The following is a 19,568-nucleotide window of genomic DNA, read 5'->3' as shown; positions in this document are numbered from 1 at the left end:
GGGCCGTTTCCACACTACTCACCTTCAATTGGAACGCCGCGGAATGTTGGAAAAAAATCGTGGAAGATAGCGTTTTCTCGCAAGAGTTTTGTGTGACATTGGGCAAAACTCGCGCGAGAAAACGCTATCTTCCAGGTTTTGTTCGCAACGTTCCGTGGCATTCCGATGGAAGGTGAGTAGTGTGGAAATGGCCCTGCTCTCTGCCTCCCAGCAGACAGACGTGAGGCTGGTGGCAGCCAGGACATGGCTTTTTTTAGTGGTGGCACCTCACCTTTGACATGCCTCCTCACTGAAGCTTACCTGGTGGTAACTATATTTTAGGGACCAGGCTAAAGCACTCCTTTTTACCCAGGCTTATAATTAGTGGTTGGCCTTTAAAAATTGTTTTTATAGTCTCCTCTAGCCTGTTTTAAGAGATCCTTATGACACTGTGAACTGTTTTATGCTGTGATTTAGATTCTGTCTGGGTTTTTTTAATGCTGTGTTTATAGTTTGCAATTTTTAAACTATTTTCATCTGTTGATGTTTTACTTATACACTACCTTGAGCAGGTTTCCTGGGGAAAGAGCATAGAAATGTTCTAAATAAATAAGAATATAAATAATAAACTGGTGTTGCCGTTCATCATTGGCTGGGAATGGGGCACACACCCACTCTGGCTGGATCTTGCACTCTTTTGAATCTTATTTATTATTTATTTATTTTATTCAATTTATACCCCACCCTCCCCACAGATGGGCTCAGAGCGGCTAACAACATTAAAAAATACATTAAAATCACAAAAACAAAAAATCAATAATAATTTTTTAAAAATCATTAAAATAGTCCTGTATCAGGCTATTTACACAAATATTGGGAGTCTGTATACGGGCATAGCAGATGGCCGAGGGCAGCCCCAGAAGAAGTGGTGGTCTTGGATGGAAGAAGGAGGACACCTGCTGGCACTCAGCCAAAGGCCCAGCAGAACATCTCCATTTTACAGGCTTGTTATTAGATATGGGCACGATCCAAAATAAATTAACGATCCAGCTGATTGTGGATCGGCGCCAGCGACGATCCCCAATAAACGATCCACACCGATCATCTCCCGTTCCCGACCCATTGATCGTGGCTCTTGGAGGCCAAAGCGCGCCGCTATTCCCAGCTATGTGGGAAGGTGGGTGCTGCGAGTGGCTGCCGGGCATGGCAGGCACGGGGAGACAGCGATGAGCCGCCTCCCCTGAGGGGGCAGGGGGGGTCTGGCCTGTGTTTGGCCATCAGAGCTGCCTATCAGGGTTTGCAGGGATGAGATTGGATGGCTACAGAACACCCCCTTCCCCCTCCCTCCCCTGGCTGTCTTCTCCCAACTGATGACTGCTTTGCAGCTCCGTGGTTGGAAGGAAGCCCTGCTGATCAAGGAAAGCTGGGCTTCCATTCGGGTTTCCAAGGCGACAGAAGGAGGGCAAACACAGCTCAGGCATTCCCCTGGCTCTGTTGCCAGGGGAATAGATTGCTGGTGCCTGAGTGTCTGGCTTCCCGATCCAAGCACGATTGTCCTGATCAAGCCCCGATCCAGCCCCCCCCCCCCGCGATCTCTGGATCATTGGCCATGGCCAAGCACGATCCGCCAGGTCCCAATCGCACAATCGCCATTATCGTGGGGGGTTTTTCGATCGTAATGTGGATCGTGCCCATCTCTACTTGTTATCTTGTTATTATTTGAGCTCTGTGTAGCGCCATGACACCCCCTGTCTTGCATTTCTAAGCTTTCTGGCCTCACATGTCTCATCTCTGCTTCGTTAAAACCAGGCAGGATAGGCTGTTGCAGTGTAAAGGACAACACTATTCATCAAATGAGATGGAGCCTTAGAACTATGTAATAGTATGGAAGTAAGGCTGTCCCCTTCATCTGTGTGCATCCTTCTGAAGTGTTGGAAGGGTATGTTTTGCTGACTCCAGATACCAGTCTTGCTTCCTGCTATATCACCAGTAACCTTTATGCACTGTCCTGTATTGATCTAGTTTCAGGTGGGTAGCCATGTTGGTCTGCGATAGAACAGTGAGATGTGAGTTGTCACCTAAAAGTCCAATTTGTTTTCCAGATATTGGATAAAAGGAGCTTGACTCCCAGAAGCTTTATACCTTGGAAATCCTGATCTTGAAGGTTCTGCTGAACTTGAATCTTGTTTTGCATTAATCTATCTAGTACATGTATATCCTGCCTTCCTCCAAGGAGCTTAGGAGGAAGTACCCCATTTTGTCTCTACAAGAACCCTGTGATGAAAATGAGTGGCCCAAGGTCACCCAGTTAGCTTCAAGACAGGGTGGAGATTTGAACCCGGGTCTGCCAGATGCTTGCCCAACCCCTGCGCCACACAGGCCAGTGGAGATACCCTGGCTGTGGAATTCCCACCATCAGCTCCTTACTTACAGTCAGTTCTCTAATTGAAAATCATTATTCAGCAGCAGCAGCAATTGTCCACCTAACAGATACTGCAGCTGATGAACTGGATCCTGCAATAAATGCAAAGGCCTTCTTGCTCCTGTATCCACTCTCAGGGAAAAGGGAAGTGGGGAGAACCATGTCATTAAGTCACTTTGGGTTGCCTTTGGGGAGAATAATTAACTGTGTGATCCTATGGTGAGTTACTCCAGTCGATTAAAGTAAATGGACTTAGACTGGAGTAATTCTGCATAGGACTGCACTGTGACTTTTGTTGTATGCCTAGGACAAATGGCTCAGCTGCCGTAGAGTGCTCTGCATGCTTTCTTGCTTATTTGAAAATTGTTAATCAGCAAAGGAAGTCTTCCTTGTGAAACTGTTGAATGAGAAGTGATCTGGGACTTTGACACTCTCCAGCTAGGGCTCAGTCAGGTGTTAGCTGAGTAAAATGAAAGCCAAGCTACAAGTGATGCCTGACACAGGTTGGACACTTGTCAGCTTCCCTCAAGTTTTGATGGGAAATGTAGGCATTCTGGTCTTGCAGCTTGGCTCTCCATTTAATTGAAGTTTACAGAGCAGCAGTCTATGGGAGGGAGAACATGCGGTCAGGAGGGGAGTGCAGGCATTGAACTCTCACCGGGCACCCCCCTTCCCCTCCGCTGAGTGTGTGTGTAGGGTTTCTGTAAACTTCAATTAAATGGAGAGCCAAGCTGTAAGACCAGGACACCTACATTTCCCATCAAAACTTGAGGGAAGCTTTAAAAAAAAAAACCTTGAGGGAAGTTGACAAGTGTTCAACCTGTGTCAGGCGTCACTTGTAGCTTGGCTCTGAGATTGATAGTTTTATCACCCAATACAGCTGCTGTGAACAGGCAGTGTGCTTATCTTTTACACATATCACAGACTCTGCTGCTTGCATTTTTGTTGCTTTTTGACCCCACTGATTACATCTACGAGTGTGCGTCTCTCCCGGCTGAGGTTATAGTTCATGTGTTGGATGAAGAGGGCTACCCAAATTTTTGCCACAATAAGTATGTAGGGTGACACAAGACTCCTGTTTTGTTGATCAACCTTAAAGACCAACTAGATTTCCAGATGATGAGCTTTCAAGAGACGGAGCTCCCTTTCTCAGATATTTGACTCTTGAAAGCTCCTGGAAATCTAGCTGGTCTTTAAAAGGTGCATTTTCCAGTTCAGGGTCTCTTTAAAGTTTACTCCAATATATTTGAAAGAGCTACATGGTTTAATTGGGTTGCCATGAATGCTCCAGTGGGAAATTTTTGGCTTTCTTATTTATTTATTTTTATTTATTTATTATTTATTATATTAGATTTTTAGTCCGCCCTCCCTGCCAGACAGGCTCAGGGCAGAGCACAACATTTCAATTTATATAAATAAGAATTAAAAACAGATAAAACATTATACAAATAACATTAAAACAGCTTTATGCAATAAATACAATACAGCTTCTCTTGAGATGGCGATGATAAAATACTGGTTTTCAAGCCCTGGCTCATATGTAGACTCACGTGTAGGGTGGTGGACAGATCTTCAGTGTGGCCAGTGGGGGCCCAACCTAGCCTCCACCATATGCCTGGCAGAACATCTCTGTCTTATAGGCCCGGCGGAATGGTAATATAGTAATGGTTTTCTCCTGAAAACCGTTTCTATGTAGTGTGCCTAGAGCTAAATTTTTGGCTGGAATCCTACCAGCCACAAACACATACTCTGAAATCGAGAAGATTGTGTTCTTTTTTATCAGATACGGATAACCATGTCTCTTAGTTTGCACTTGCAGCCAAGAAGATTAGATCTAAGGTGGTACTGAATGGGGTGGTTTTGTGACTCCTGGGATAGCTTGGTTTTACTTAATAGCTGTTTTACTTAATTATTTTAATCTGTAATACTGTAAAATCGTTTTTAAGCTGATGTTTTGTATAGTTTGGAAAATTTGTGACGGTCTGTGGCTATAGACAATAAATGTATTTCTACTACTTACTACTAGTTGGTCTTTAAGATGCTACTGGAGCTGAATCTTGCTTTTCTACTCGGAACCAACACAGCTACCCACCTGAGACTACCTTTTTTGTTGGTTTCTCCTGAATGAGTCAGCAAGGGCAACAAACTTTTCAGTTTGAAAATCGTGCCAACTTTGTCATCTAGTGGCTGAAATAATAATCACACCCTTTTCCTTCACGCAGAGCTTCACATAATAAAATGTATTTATTTACTTAGTACATTTTTATCCCTCCATTCTTCCAGTGAACACAGGGTGACATACAACATTCTCCCCTCCTTGTACCACCAACTCTATGAGGTCGATTAGGCTGAAGGAGAGTAACTGTGTTTTTATCTGTATGTTGTAATCTGTCCTGAGCCCATTCGCGGGGAGGGCAGACTATACATTTGATTAAAAAAAAATAAAACAACTGGCCCATGGTCACCCAGACAGCTTCTGCAGCAGTGTGTGGACTCGAACTGTAATCTTCTAGATTCTAATCCAACACACCGACTACTACCCTGCTTTGGCTGTTTAGCATTTATATTTTCAACCATGCTTCTCTGATGCAATCTGGGATCTTTCTGTATCTAATTAATTTTGCATTCCACCTTTGCAACCTTCATGGCTTCTGACACCATTTCTTCCCCTGCCTTTTCTAGAGTAACAGTCAACCTGACTGGGAATTTTAGTGAAGTCAGAAGTTTGCTTACTTCTTTGTAGCTTTGTAGATGGTTTTGATTTAGCCACTGTGACATAGTTCTTAGAGGGTCAGAGTCGGATTGGTGAGGACCAGATATCAGACTCGGACATTACTGGATGGCCTTGGGACAGTCTTTGCTCACTTCTTTATGGCTTGTTTGCTCCGGCATGGGTGCAGTTGCAAGGTGTCCTCCCTCACTTCCCTGCAGCGTTGCAGTGCTTTCGTTGCATGTTCCAGTTCCCCCCCGTCTTTTTCCTGTGATCTTTCTCAAGCCTGCTTTGTTGCATTGCTCTGGGAAAGACCACAGCAAAGCTGAAATGGGTGTCATGTGGGTGGGAAAGTTAACATTTTCCTTACCTTAGTCCCTTGAGCGGCCATTTTATCCTCTTTCATTTGGCTGAGGGAGCTTTTTGATTTCCTAAAAAGGTTGGGGGGGAATGAATATTTTTTTAGAGGTTTGGGCTTGATAAAACCTCCACATTGACTTTTAAAAGTTTCCTCTCTCCAAGATGATGACAAGCAGGAAGGGGGAAATCAATTGCTCCCAAACCTCGCCAAGTACCAACCATCAAAGCCTTGGATATGCTGAGAGATACGGCGGCTGGAAACAATGAAATGATTAGTTCACACCTTAACTGGGACTCCGATACCTATAAGAGACACAGAGACTTGGGGTGGGAGAAGCTAGATTATATCTTCCTGGAGGGTTTGGGAAAGGATTCTTTGACCTGTAAGAAGGTGGCAAACGGAGATAAAAAAATTGCTTGGCATGGAGGGAGGGGTCCATTTTGGCTGGTTCCCTCTGGGGGAAGAACCTCTCATACTTTAGCTGCAGCTGAAGGCTGCCATTGCCATGTGGACAAAGGGCTGGCTGCCTGAACAAAGGCACCAAGGTAATGGGAAGCCTTTAGAACGCTGTAACTAGTAAACTTAAAGAACCTGCCATAGAATAAGATCAGCTAGGGCATGTTCAGAGTGAGGGGCAGAGGAAATGCATGTTTACAGCTTTCTTTTGAGATCCCTTGCTTGTTCAAGTGCTGTTCTGAGAGTAGGTGTGTGGACTTTTTACTTTCAATAAATACTTTGCTGTTTTGAATACTTTTAGTGTTTTCCATACCATGTAGACCTCTGTTGTTCAAACATACTGTTCAAAACAGGTGCCAGGGGAAAGGGAGTGGTAAGTTGGTGAATCACTATTCACCAGGAGTGGCATGAAGGGGGAGATCACCCTGTGTACACCCCTTGGTGACTCCCATGCCACCTGGGAGTGGCGTGCTCTGGCAGCCCCCGAGCTGGGTGTGCCCCTCACCGCTCACCCCCAAGACTCCATAAGGGAATCCCCTTAATGGGGGGCCTGGGCGCACAGGCCCCAGCCTCCCCAACAAATGGGATCTGATCCAATGCCCACCGCCACCAGAGCCCGCAGGGCTCCCGCCAACACTCCTACTGCTGCAACCATTCCAGCAGGCTGTCCCACACGTCCTGCAGCCAAATGTCCATACCCCAGCTTGACAGATGAACCCCGTCCGGCCGGAACAGGGGGGCCAGTTGGTGAGAAATGTCCCAGTGGGTAATGAGGCAGCCGCCGATTTCTGAGATGAAATTCCCCATGGCTCTTGCCAGCTTCTGCCTGACTCCGTCGATCTTCTTAGGGCACCGGGCCCCCCGCCAAGCTCGCCTCTGGAGAAGGTCCGACCAGAGGAAGAAGGCATCAGGGAAGACTCCACGGAGATAGTCCAAGTCGGCGCACATGGCCCGCCGCAACTCTGGGCCCTCTCGCTGCAACTCTGGGCCCTCTCGTGAGCTGGATGACGATTGCGTCCGGAGGGCCTAAGCGACGCGCCTGATGCAGAAGGGTGGGAACTAGGGCCTCCCAACACATGCCGCAGACTCCCATCCAGTGAAGCTGAAGACGATCCTCCAGGCCCAGGTGGGCCCCCCAGCCAGATGACTCGGCATACTTCCCCGCCCAATGGACAATGCTGTGGCCACATAACCAAACCGACCTCCTGGAACCTGAAACATGGAACATAAGGAGCAACAGCCTCAATGAGATGGCCCAAGTGTGGGACGAATGTAAGTCCTGAAGGCCCCCGAGCGCCAGCGACCGATGGCCTGGATGGCTTTTGCGGGGAGGCCCAAATCGGCCGCAACTGTGGCCGCCCCTATACGGAAGGAGCGGGTCCCAAAATCCCGTGCTAGCAAACCGCACGACTGCACAGCGGCCCTCAGGATCGCAGAGAACTGGTACCGGGAGAGGGGGGACCCATCCCTGTGGATCAAAAATGGCCCAGGGAGGGGGGGCCGGAGCGTCAAGAACTGCTCAACTGCCTGGACTGGGCACAGGGACCGCCCCCGCGAAGCCCGCAGGCAGATGATGTGCCCCTTCCCCTGCTGATCTGCTTTAGTACGCCGGAGCCTGAGAGACACCCGCTGGTGGGACCAAGAGACATCTGCGGAGGCCACGGCGCGGCCGGAGAAGTCCGCCCTCAACCCAGGCACCAGCTCGCTAACCCTGAAAGCCCCGTAAAAGGCCAGGATGAAGGCTGTGCGGAAAAGCTGGGCCTCGTAAGAGGACTTACACAGCCTGGGGACCGCCTGGGGACCGCGAGAGAAGGCTGGCGCAGACTGGGGCAAGGTGGGGCGGTGGCGCAATTTAACCCCCCCCCACCGGACCAGAGGGGAGACCCCATGGCTGCGGCGTGCACCGGCCCTGCCCCTTGCAACGAATCCGGGCGCCCGTGATTGGGCGCCCGGAATTCAAAGCCATTGTTCGCGGGCCCCGTCGGGAGCCGGAAAGATGCCCGCGACCAGGAAGCCTGCTGCGAGTCTCCCGCCCGGCCCCGTCGGCGGCAAAACAGGCCCCCCGGTAAGGCAGGGGGGCCTTGCCTTGCCGCCTATGGGTGAAGGCCGTGGGGAGAGTGCGCGGCACGGGACAAAGCAGACATACACAGAACTGGAGCAAACAAGGCCACAACTTTATTAAAACAGCAAGTAAGGAGTATTGGCGTAGCATCTGCATCAGATCCCAACATCGGGTGACCCGCCTGTCAGCCGATGAACCACATCCCCCTCGGACCACCGGCCGAGGGAGGAAACCAGGAGCGGCATGAAGGGGGAGATCACCCGGTGTACACCCCTTGGTGACTCCCATGCCACCTGGGAGTGGCGTGCTCTGGCAGCCCCCAAGCTGGGCGTGCCCCTCACCGCTCACCCCCAAGACTCCATAAGGGAATCCCCTTAATGGGGGGCCTGGGCGCACAGGCCCCAGCCTCCCCAACAAATGGGATCTGATCCAATGCCCACCGCCACCAGAGCCCGCAGGGCTCCCGCCAACACTCCTACTGCTGCAACCATTCCAGCAGGCTGTCCCACACGTCCTGCAGCTAAATGTCCATACCCCAGCTTGACAGATGAACCCCGTCCGGCCGGAACAGGGGGGCCAGTTGGTGAGAAATGTCCCAGTGGGTAATGAGGCAGCCGCCGATTTCTGAGATGAAATTCCCCATGGCTCTTGCCAGCTTCTGCCTGACTCCATCGATCTTCTTAGGGCACCGGGCCCCCCGCCAAGCTCGCCTCTGGAGAAGGTCCGACCAGAGGAAGAAGGCATCAGGGAAGACTCCACGGAGATAGTCCAAGTCGGCGCACATGGCCCGCCGCAACTCTGGGCCCTCTCGTGTGCCCAAATCGTTTTCTCTGAGCTGGATGACGATTGCGTCCGGAGGGCCTAAGCGACGCGCCTGATGCAGAAGGGTGGGAACTAGGGCCTCCCAACACATGCCGCGGACTCCCATCCAGTGAAGCTGAAGACGATCCTCCAGGCCCAGGTGGGCCCCCCAGCCAGATGACTCGGCATACTTCCCCGCCCAATGGACAATGCTGTGGCCACATAACCAAACCGACCTCCTGGAACCTGAAACATGGAACTTAAGGAGCAACAGCCTCAATGAGATGGCCCAAGTGTGGGACGAATGTAAGTCCTGAAGGCCCCCGAGCGCCAGTGACCGATGGCCTGGATGGCTTTTGCGGGGAGGCCCAAATCGGCCGCAACTGTGGCCGCCCCTATACGGAAGGAGTGGGTCCCAAAATCCCGTGCTAGCAAACCGCACGACTGCACAGCGGCCCTCAGGATCGCAGAGAACTGGTACCGGGAGAGGGGGGACCCATCCCTGTGGATCAAAAATGGCCCAGGGAGGGGGGGCCGGAGCGTCAAGAACTGCCCAACTGCCTGGACTGGGCACAGGGACCGCCCCCGCGAAGCCCGCAGGCAGATGATGTGCCCCTTCCCCCGCTGATCTGCTTTAGAACACCGGAGCCTGATAGACACCCGCTGGTGGGACCAAGAGACATCTGCGGGGGCCACGGCGCGGCCGGAGAAGTCCGCCCTCGACCCAGGCACCAGCTCGCTAACCCTGAAAGCCCCGTAAAAGGCCAGGATGAAGGCTGTGCGGAAAAGCTGGGCCTCGTAAGAGGACTTACACAGCCTGGGGACCGCCCTCATGATACGCCCGAGGATGCTCAGAGTAATGGGCCGCCTGTGATCACGCTGTGGTGGGGCCAAGCGGGACCAGCCCTCCACTGCACGCCGTGCGAGGAAGCAGTCACAAGGGTCTGGGAAGCCCGCCGCCTTGCTAAAGAAGGAGATGGCAGCGAGATCCCTGCGCATGGTCCGAGGAGCGCGCCCCAGATTGCGCAGATGCCCCAGGTAGCGGAGAACCATGGCTTGAGATGTGGGCCATGACCCCTTCTCCCCACATCCGGTGGAAAAGGCCAGGAACCTAGCGGCCGCAGCGGAATACGCCCGCAACGTGAACGGGGCCACGGAACTCAATACTCCCTGCATTATGGCGGTGTGCCAATCGTCCAGAGCTCCTCCGGGAAAGGGTCGGGAGTGCGCCGCGCCTCCGGGGCCAGGCTGAAGAACCTCTCCATCTGGAAGCGAGATAATGCGTCCGCCAGGCCGTTATCGACGCCTGCTATATGCTGCGCTGAAAAGGTGACGTTAGTACTAAGGCAACACAACACAAACCGGCGGATGAGCCGCATGACCCGCTCAGAGCGAGATGACTGCCTGTTGATGACCCTGACCGAGGCCAGATTGTCGCACCAGAAGGTGACCCGGCGGTTCCGCAGGAGGCCACCCCAGATGGTAACCGCTACCAGAATGGGGAACAATTCCAAAAAGGTGAGATCCCTGAGGATGCCTGATCTGGCCCAATGGGGGGGCCAGTGCTGAGCACACCAGCGTCCCTTGAAGTAAACCCCGAACCCCAGGCTCCCGGCCGCATCAGAGTGGACCTGCAGGTCATCCCCCAGATCCAATGGGGATTGCCAAATGGCGACCCCGTTGAACCTTCTCAGAAAGCTGAGCCACACACAGAGGTCTGCCTTCATGCCCTTGGTGAGCCTGACGTGATGATGGGGGGCACTGACCCCTCTGCACGCCCTGGAGAGGCGGGCACAGAAGGCCCTGCCTGGGGAGATGACCCTGCAAGCGAAGTTCAAATGCCCAATGACTCATTGGATTTCCCTTAGAGTGCACTTCTTACGGTGCAGAAGACCCGCTAAGAGATTTCTGAGGCGGGACAGCTTGTCCCCCGGGAGCCTGGAAACCCCGGCCAGCAAATCCAGCTCAATACCCAAATACGTGAGCCGCGCCGCGGGGCCTTCGGTCTTATCCTGGGCGAGGGGGACCCCCAATTCCGCTGCCATGTCTTGGAAAACCCTGAGGTGGTCTGCACAAGCCGAGGTGCCAAGGGGAGCAATTATCAAAAAATCATCAAGATAGTGACAGACGAGGGGGGACCCCATGCGATCCTTGGCCACCCATTCCAGGAAGGTGCTAAAGGTTTCAAAGGCAGCGCATGCGACTGCGCAGCCCATGGGCATGGCCTTGTCGAAATACCACCTCCCTTGGAACTTGAATCCATAGGAAAACCCTTCCAAAAGGAACCTGGCCGCGGAGCGGTCAGGGTAACGTGCCAGGAGAGGAGTGAGGGCCTGGAGCCGGACCGGGGTGTGGGCAAGGCCAAGCTGCCCAAGAGGGGGGTCAGTTACCGGCACCTGCTCCTTGGGAGGTGCTAGAGGCCAGTCCTCCGTCCTTGCGAGAGGCATTGCTGGAGGACCGGCCACCACGAAAGGGCTGCGGAGCCGCTTGCCCACGGGGGCAGGACGGGCGAGAATGAGGGCCCCCGCATGCATCACAGTTGTGCTCGAAACGGCATTTCGAGCGGTGACACCTGCCCTGGTTGTATTCCCAGCACAGGCCGCGGGATCTATCCCGCCGTGGGGCCCAACGCCCAGTGCGGGGGGGGGGGTCTCCCTTCCCCTTCATATGGGGACCCACCAGCCAGAGCCATAGCTTCTGGCTGATCAAATCCCACCTGGCCCTCGGATTGTGGGAGGCCCTCTTTTGGAAGGCCTCGTCATAATCCATGGCCGCGTTCTCCCCAGCCAAGGCCCGGGCCCGGAGCACATTGCCCAAATGGTTAGATAAATGCCAACCCCTGTCCGGGTAGGCCGCTTGCACGACCCCCATGTACACAGTAAAACCCTCAAGCCAATTCGAAAAGGAACGCTCAGCCAATTCCTTCTTCTCCCGTCTTTTGCTGCGCTTTGAGGGGGGGCTGGACCGCCCGTCCTCCGCCTCAGGCCTTAGCAGGGACAAGACGTCCACGTAATACCCGTCTAATATTCGATTGCGGACCTTGCGGGCAAGGTGGATCCCGGGGGGGTCCTCGTCATCAATGAATGAAGCCCCAGGGGGATCCCCTTCCGAGCCCCACACCTCGCAGGGGGCGCCCTCCCCGTTCGCACCCCGGGCCCTGCGCCGCCGGGCCCAGACGGGGAGACCCGGGACCCCGGCCGCCACCTCCCAATAGTCCCCCCCAAGGGCCTCGTCCTCCGACGAGGAAGACTCACCTGAGCTCCAGTCGCTGTCTGACTCTTCGCGCCGACCGCGATGGCTGCTCCTCCTACGGGAAGACTTCCTCCTCTTACTTGGGCGGCGGCGCTCTCGGCTGCTGGCCTCCTCTGAGCTGGACGGAGAGTCGGCCCTCTGCCTGCGAGTTGCTGCTTTCTTCCTACTTGGCCTGCTGGCCTTGGGCTGAGGGATCTTGCCCAGAATGAGGGCAGGCGGGGCCCCGGCCACCTCCAGCCCAGAGCTCCCCAGGCTGTCCACGCGAGCCGTGAGGAGCTCCAGTGCGCGTGCGATATTTTGAAGTGCGCCAGTAGACTCAGGGCCAGACCCCGCTTCCTGCCCTCCTGCCCTGGGCTGCGGCCCCTTCCTTTTTGCAGCCCCCCCCGCCAGCCTGGGCTGGCTTAGAGCTGGTCTTCTCCCCAGCCACCCGCTTAGAGGCCCCTTTCACCATGCCTGCCCTTGCAGTGGCTGCATGAGGCTTAGCGGGCCTGCTGGGCTTTCGCTGGCCCTGGGTGGCTCTGGCCTCGCTGACCCCTCCACCCTTCTCCCTGCGAGAGGGAACCCTCGGCGAGGGGCGACTGGCCCGCGGTTTGGGCCCCCCGGCTGCCTTTTTCCCCTGAGAGCCCCCATTTCCAGCCCTTTTCCCCTTCGGAGCCATCTCCCAACCTTTAATATAAGCACCACCGCCTGCTTTGCTTAGCTGCAGCGAGCGCTGCTGTGGAAGCTCCCTTCCCCCGCCTACGAAGCCCCTCTGGTGCTTTCTGATGAGGGAAGTGGCACTGGCTCAGAGCTTGCCTCCCCTACGCACGAGGAAGGTGGGGGGGGATACCGAGCTCTCAGCTCGTCCCCTCGCCGTTCGCCGCCTTCCCGCTTCCTGCTGAGGTTTTGCTCTCGCTGGTCACTCTCCTCCTCTCGCTGGCGCTTGAACTCGACGCTCGTCGCTCTCCTCCTCCCTGCTGACGAGAGCTCCCAAAGTCCTCCGCCGCTGGTCTCAGCTCTCCTCCTCTCGCTGGGACTTGCCCTCGACGCTCTCCGCTTCCCCGACGTCCTCTGCTCCACCTCCTCTTCGCCGGAGCTGAAGGGATCTGGTGCGCCCGGGCTGCGCAGGGACGAAGCTCAGCTCGCACTTCACCCTGCCACAACCGCGTGCTTCCCTGCTCCGGTCTTTGTGCTGCTCTGATCGTCCGAGGGTGAGAGAAGGCCGGCGCAGACTGGGGCAAGGTGGGGCGGTGGCGCAATTTAAACCCCCCGCCGGACCAGAGGGGAGACCCCATGGCTGCGGCGTGCACCAGCCCTGCCCCTTGCAACGAATCCGGGTGCCCGTGATTGGGCGCCCGGAATTCAAAGCCATTGGTCGCGGGCCCCGTCGGGAGCCGGAAGGATGCCCGTGACCAGGAAGCCTGCTGCGAGTCTCCCGCCCGGCCCCGTCGGCGGCAAAACAGGCCCCCCTGTAAGGCAGGGGGGCCTTGCCTTCCTCAAGAGCGCACAAATATGGTAAATGGGTCCCAAGGTAACCAATTGCTGAGTAGCAGGAGATGCAGGCATAAGGAGGGGCCTTAGTACAGTAACATGGAAAGGGGAGCTGGGAGCACCAGCCCTCTTAAGGGATAATTCCTAAAACGGCCAGTTGGCGGCAGTAGTGCCAAAAGAGGGAGATGTTTGGTTGGCTGGGAGAACAGTGTGTTGCTGGGTAGAAACTTGGGTGATGTTTGGTACTTAAGACTTCTTGGTGGGCTTAACAGAGTGGCATTCATGGAGCAGCAGAGCTTTTGCACCACAAAAGGTAATTGACATACAGATACAATGGTATATCAGTGTGTTAATTACCAGCTCTTAAAGAATTCAAAAAAAGATCTTTCATTGGTGGTGTCTGGGGTGGGAGAATGGTCACCATGGGGATTATGGTAGGGAGAATATGGGGAAACCTACTATGCCGAAAACTGCATAGGACAAAATAGCAGGAGAAATTTGCATCACTCTGAGCTCCTTGAAGGACAAGTAGGATAAAATAATACATTATTTACTGTGATAATTATCTCCAGTATTTTTAAAACATGATCTCCAGAATTTTTTGAAATAAGTCAACAGGGCTTTCTACAAGACTGTTCCTACCTTTAATCTCCAAAAGGTGGAATTAGCAATGAAAGATATTAAAGCAACTGAGAACTGTTTTGCATTGCCTCTGATTTCAAGACAGAAAGACCACAAGGTATGTGTGAACTGGAGGCATTTCCTCTTTGTTTGTTTCAGATGTTGCAATTGTCATTAAACAAAAGCACATCAGGTGAAAGAAGGAAGGGCTGGCCAATAGGATGTAATGAAAAGGAGCAAAGCACAAATAGCAACAGCAAATAAACAGACGAATCACTGAAAACAGAAAAGAAGCTGATTAATCAATGTGGTTTGCCAGCAGTGGCTTTTCCTTGAAATTTAGTCACGCTTATGTGCCTTCTGATGACTTCCGGGATGGATTACAGTAATGTGTTCAATGTGTGTGTTTTTTCCATAGCTGGTGAGAAGCTATAATTGGAGCAAAGATAGTTTTCAGGTTACTTTCAGGTCCCAATGACATGGATTTTCAATGTTTAGAGATTTGCAGTGCGATCCTATGCCAGGTAACACCCTTACAAGTCCATTGGCTTCAATAGATTTAGAAGAGTGTCACCTTTTTAAGAGTAGAGAGTCCAGTAGCACCTTTAAGACTAACCAACTTTATATAAGCTTTTGAGAGCCACAGCTGAGACAGCTCTCTTTGTCAGATACATGATGAAGAGAGTTGTGGCTCTCAAAAGCTTATGCTATAATAAAGTTGGTTAGTCTTAAAGGTACTACTGGACTCTACTATGTTGCTACTACAGATTAACATGACTAACTCCTCTGGATTTCTACACGAGACATTTTACACGGATGGGGGGGAATGTTAAATTGACAGACCCTTCAGAGAGGTGATGAAATTAACAAACCCTCTGAGGAGCTCTCTCTGCAGGCTCTGTCTTTTAAAACTATCCTACGCTTCCCGGCTAACATTGCATCTCCCTACACTTGAGCATCCCTGTGTAAGATGTCTCATGTAGAGAGACTCTAAGATTGCACTGATAGGCTGGTAGCCGATTTGCCTCTAAGCCCAATTTAAGAACTTGTTCCTCTCTAACAAATGCCTTTGAAGACTGGAGGATTTGGAAGACTGCCCTTTAAATGTACTTATTCATTAGATTTTTGTTCTGTCCTTCACCCAGGGACCTCAGCACAATATATATGCTAAACCCTGTTCTTTTCTTTCACAATAATTCTGTAAAGTAGGTTAGACTGAAGGAGAATGCATGGCCTAAGGCTATCTTTAGGCCTATTTCATGACAGACTTGCCTGTCAGCTGAGATCTGCGAGGGAAGCTTTTAGTGTGCATGCCTCCACCATTGGAAGTTAGGTAGGTGAGTGTTACAGAGACAAGGACTTTTTGATTGTTACACCTCAATGATAAAACTTTTTTTTCATTTATTTAATACACTTTCTTCGCAGCAGGGTCCCCAAGGTGATGAACAATCAAAACCATTAAAACAAGCTTTTAAAAATACAAATTATAAAAACAATTAAAAACAACAGGCAAAGCAAATAAAGAAAACACAAGAACACTTAAACAAAACACACTAAACTGAAAGGCGTGTCAGTGAAATAACGCCAAACGAAACAGGTATGTCTTCACTCACTGGCTGAAGATGATAGATGGGTAGAGCCAAATGTCCTAAGGGATTAACTTTCATGATTTTGGTGTCCCAACCAAGGCTGTTTTCACACATCTTTAAAATAGTACGATACTCATGGAAGGCTGCCAGCTTCCTCACGTGTTAACAAATTGGAGGCAGGCATCCACGAAAGTACCATCATCACGGATGGTGTCAAAAATCGTGCGAGGAAGCCAACAGCCTTTGTATCACACTATTTTAAAGATGTGTGAAAATGGCCCAAGAAGGCCCTGTCTTGGGTTGCCACCCATTTAACCTCAGACAGTGAGGACACTCAAAGAAGAGCCCCTGAAGATGATTGCAGGGGCTGGGGAGGTTCATACGAGGTGCCAAGTAACCTGCTTTGGCAGAAGACATACTCAGCACCCCTGCCCCACTGCTGCTGCTCCGTGGAGCAGTGGAAACAAATTAGGGCTACAATGTCACTTACAGTGCAAGATTGGAAGTGTTGTCTAAGTTTTGGGGCAACACACTAGGTTTCACCCCAGACTCCATGGTTTTACCATACAGCTTGCACCAGAAGTAATGTGAGTGACATTGTCTTGAAGCCAATTATATTGTTGCCCTCCCCCAAGTCTCTATACTGTTGCAAATGCTCAGTTGGCAACCCTAAAATGGGAGTAGGTTTCCTTAATGAATTTTAGCCTCAGGCAAAGACTTCCTTTTCTCAAGGCTTCTGTTAGCTGTTACAGTTTACCACTTCTTTCTGAAAACTTGTTTTGTTTTTATTGTAGGGGTTACTTTTATCACTAGTCTCATTTTATTGTCATTTGAGATAATTTGGATTGCTATCAGGGTTTTTTAAAGATATATTTAGTTTTATTGTGAAATTATACAGCACTGTGGCATTTATCAGTGTGTTGTATCCTTAAGTATTGCTTTAATCTTACAAAAGCTGGTACATAAAGTGTAGGTGCAGTATACAAGAGCCCGTGTTGTACAGTGCTTATTAGAGCATAAAATCATGTTATATATTTAAGGAATTTTTATTCCTCAGCTCCTGCCTAGAAAAGCTCCAAGGTGATGAGGTAAAAGGTAAAAGTAGTCCCCTGTGCGAGCACCGAGCCATTACTGACCCGTAGGGGAACTTTGCATTACAATGTTTTCTTGGCAGCCTTTTTGTTACGGGGTGGTTTGCCATTGCCTTCCCCAGTCATCTACACTTTATCCCCAGGAAATTGGGTACTCATTTTACCAACCTCGGAAGGATGGAAGGCCGAGTCAACCTTGAGCCAGCTATTTGAACCCAGCTTCCGCCGGGATCGAACTCAGGTCATGAGCAGAGCTTGGGCTGCAGTACTGCAGCTTACCACTCTGCGCCATGGGGCTCCCTATTTAAGGAATTTTTATTCCTCAGCTCCTGCCTAGAGAAGCTCCAAGGTGACTACCAATGTATAAAAAAGATAATGTTAAAGCACATTAGCTAGATGGCCAAACAGAGCTTCCCTCATCAGTAGCAGTATATATCTGAACACCTGTTGCTTTAGAGCAGAACCACAAGTGACAAAAGGCACAGATTGGACACTTGTCAGCTTCCCTCAAGTTTTGATGGAAAATGTAGACATCCTGGTCTCGCAGCTTGGCTCTCCGACTGCTGTCCAATGGACTTTTCAACTGTCACTTGTCCAACATTCCGCCAAGCTGCCTACATTTCCCATCAAAACTTGAGGGAAGCTGACAAGTGTCCAACCTGTGCCTTTTGTCACTTGTGGTTCTGCTCTTAGACATCAAAAGGGGGACATTTTGGCCTCTTTACCTTTGCTTGTGGGCCTTTGGGGGCATCTGGTTGGCCTCAAACCAGATCAAACCATGAAGAACCACATAATAATATAGCAGCCATAAAAGAGATTGATGCTAATAAGAACAGCTTCAAAACAGCAATAAGAATGCTAAATGGTAATATAAACTATCACAATAATAATAAAGAGATCAAAACCAGGAAAAAAAATACTTGTTAGCTTCATCTTGTAATTGACAGCTGGGTACAGCCCAGACATAGCTTTTCTGTTACAAGGATAACCAGGCCTGATTTTCTGTTAAATTCCATTGCTTGGCAATTGCCTCTTAGCCATGCTGAAGTCATATTTTCAAACTGATTCACTGGCCCATGCCCTGATGTGTGATCAGTGGGGAATTCACCAACGAGAAACCAGCAAGCTGTAGTAGTTATTGGGTCTGAGAGAACCAAGTTAAATTCCCCACTGTCAACAAAGCTTGCTGGGTAACTTTGGGTCAATCACTCTCTCTTAGCCTAGCCTACCTCTCAGGTTTGTTGTGTGATTAAAATGGAGGAAATGAGAGCAACATATGCCACTGTGAGCTCTGTGGAAGAAGGGCGGGATAAAAATGTACTAAATAAACAAAATCTTTCCACCGTCAGCATTGGGGTTAGTTGTGATCTTTCCAGCTAAGGGCAGGAAGCAGACAGAAGTGAGAACACGTGAGACAGCAGTTAGCTATTGGCATGAAACAGAGGCTGGTCGCTGTAGTACTCTTGCATACTTTGGAGTGTTCTACACAGAATTGTCACAGAATTGTCTTTTGCATTTCATGGGCACTGCTCATGTTTTTCATGGTTTATACTCTCAGGCCAGACTAACCCAGTCTCATCAGAGCTTGGAAGCTAAGCTGGATCCGCCCCAGTTAGTACGTGGACAGGAGACCACCAAGAAAGACTAGGATTGCTATACAGAGGTAGGCATTGGCAAACCACCTCTGATTCTCTGTTGCCTTGAAAACCCAACAAGCGGTTGCCATAACTCACTTACGATTTGATAATACCTAATTGTAGCTCTGACCTAGATGGCCCCGGCTAGCCCGATTTCATTGGATCTTGGAAGTTAAGCAGCTCTGATTAGCACTTGGATGGGAGTCTACCAAGGAAGATCAGGTTTGCTATGCAGAGGAAGGTAATGGCAATGGTGAACCACCTCTGTTAGTCTCTTACCTTAAAAACCCCCAGCAGAGGGTTGCCATAAGACAGCTGTGACTTGACAGCGCTTTACACACATGCACTTATCTATGGGCTCTAGCCTACAATAGCCCACAGTTAGGGTTTCCAGCCTCCAGATGCTAACTGGAGATCTCCTGGAATCACAACTGATCTCCAGGCCACAGAGATCAGTTCCCCTGGAGAAAATGGCTGCTCTGAAGGTGAACTCTATGCCATTCTACCCCACCAAGGCCCCTCTTTTCCTCAAACTATGCCCTCTATAGGCTCCATCCCCCAGATCTCCAGGAATTTTCCAATCTGGACCTGGCAACCCTAGCCACAGTAAATCTGTTTAAGGTGTCTCAAGACTCTGCCTTGGTTTTTGCTTGCAACACAGGGCCAAACTAGACATGATGCCATGGGGAATGTCATTTGGCTCGAAACTGTGGCATCTTCTGAGCTGAACTGGGCCCCCACTGATTTTGGCAATAACATTACCTGCAGCTGCCGTGCGGCTGTGAGGGAAGAGAGTCAGGTTCAGGAAACCTAGACCTGACTTTTTAAAAAGTGTCATGTCTAGATTCGGCCCAAGCAACCCCTCTGGAAGAGGCAGAAAAAAGAGGAGAAGTTTCTAGTTGGAGTTCCTGATGGCTGAAGTGTGTGTGGGGGGCTCCTGGGGGCTATCCAAGTTGCTTTCAGTGGGAATCTTCTGCCGTGTAAGTCTGCCAGATTGCCTCCACTTTATGCACTGCTTAGAAGTAAAGGAAATGCTACTCCTTAAATTGCCAGGGCCCTCTCATCCAAATGAAATACAACCAGTCAGTGGCACTCAACTGGAGAATGTTGTCCTTAA

Source organism: Eublepharis macularius, chromosome 12, assembly GCF_028583425.1.
Source record: "Eublepharis macularius isolate TG4126 chromosome 12, MPM_Emac_v1.0, whole genome shotgun sequence".
NCBI classification, from domain to species: Eukaryota; Metazoa; Chordata; class Lepidosauria; order Squamata; family Eublepharidae; genus Eublepharis; species Eublepharis macularius.
The sequence above is the reverse complement of the archived record's forward strand: the minus strand, read 5'-3'. Positions refer to the sequence as shown.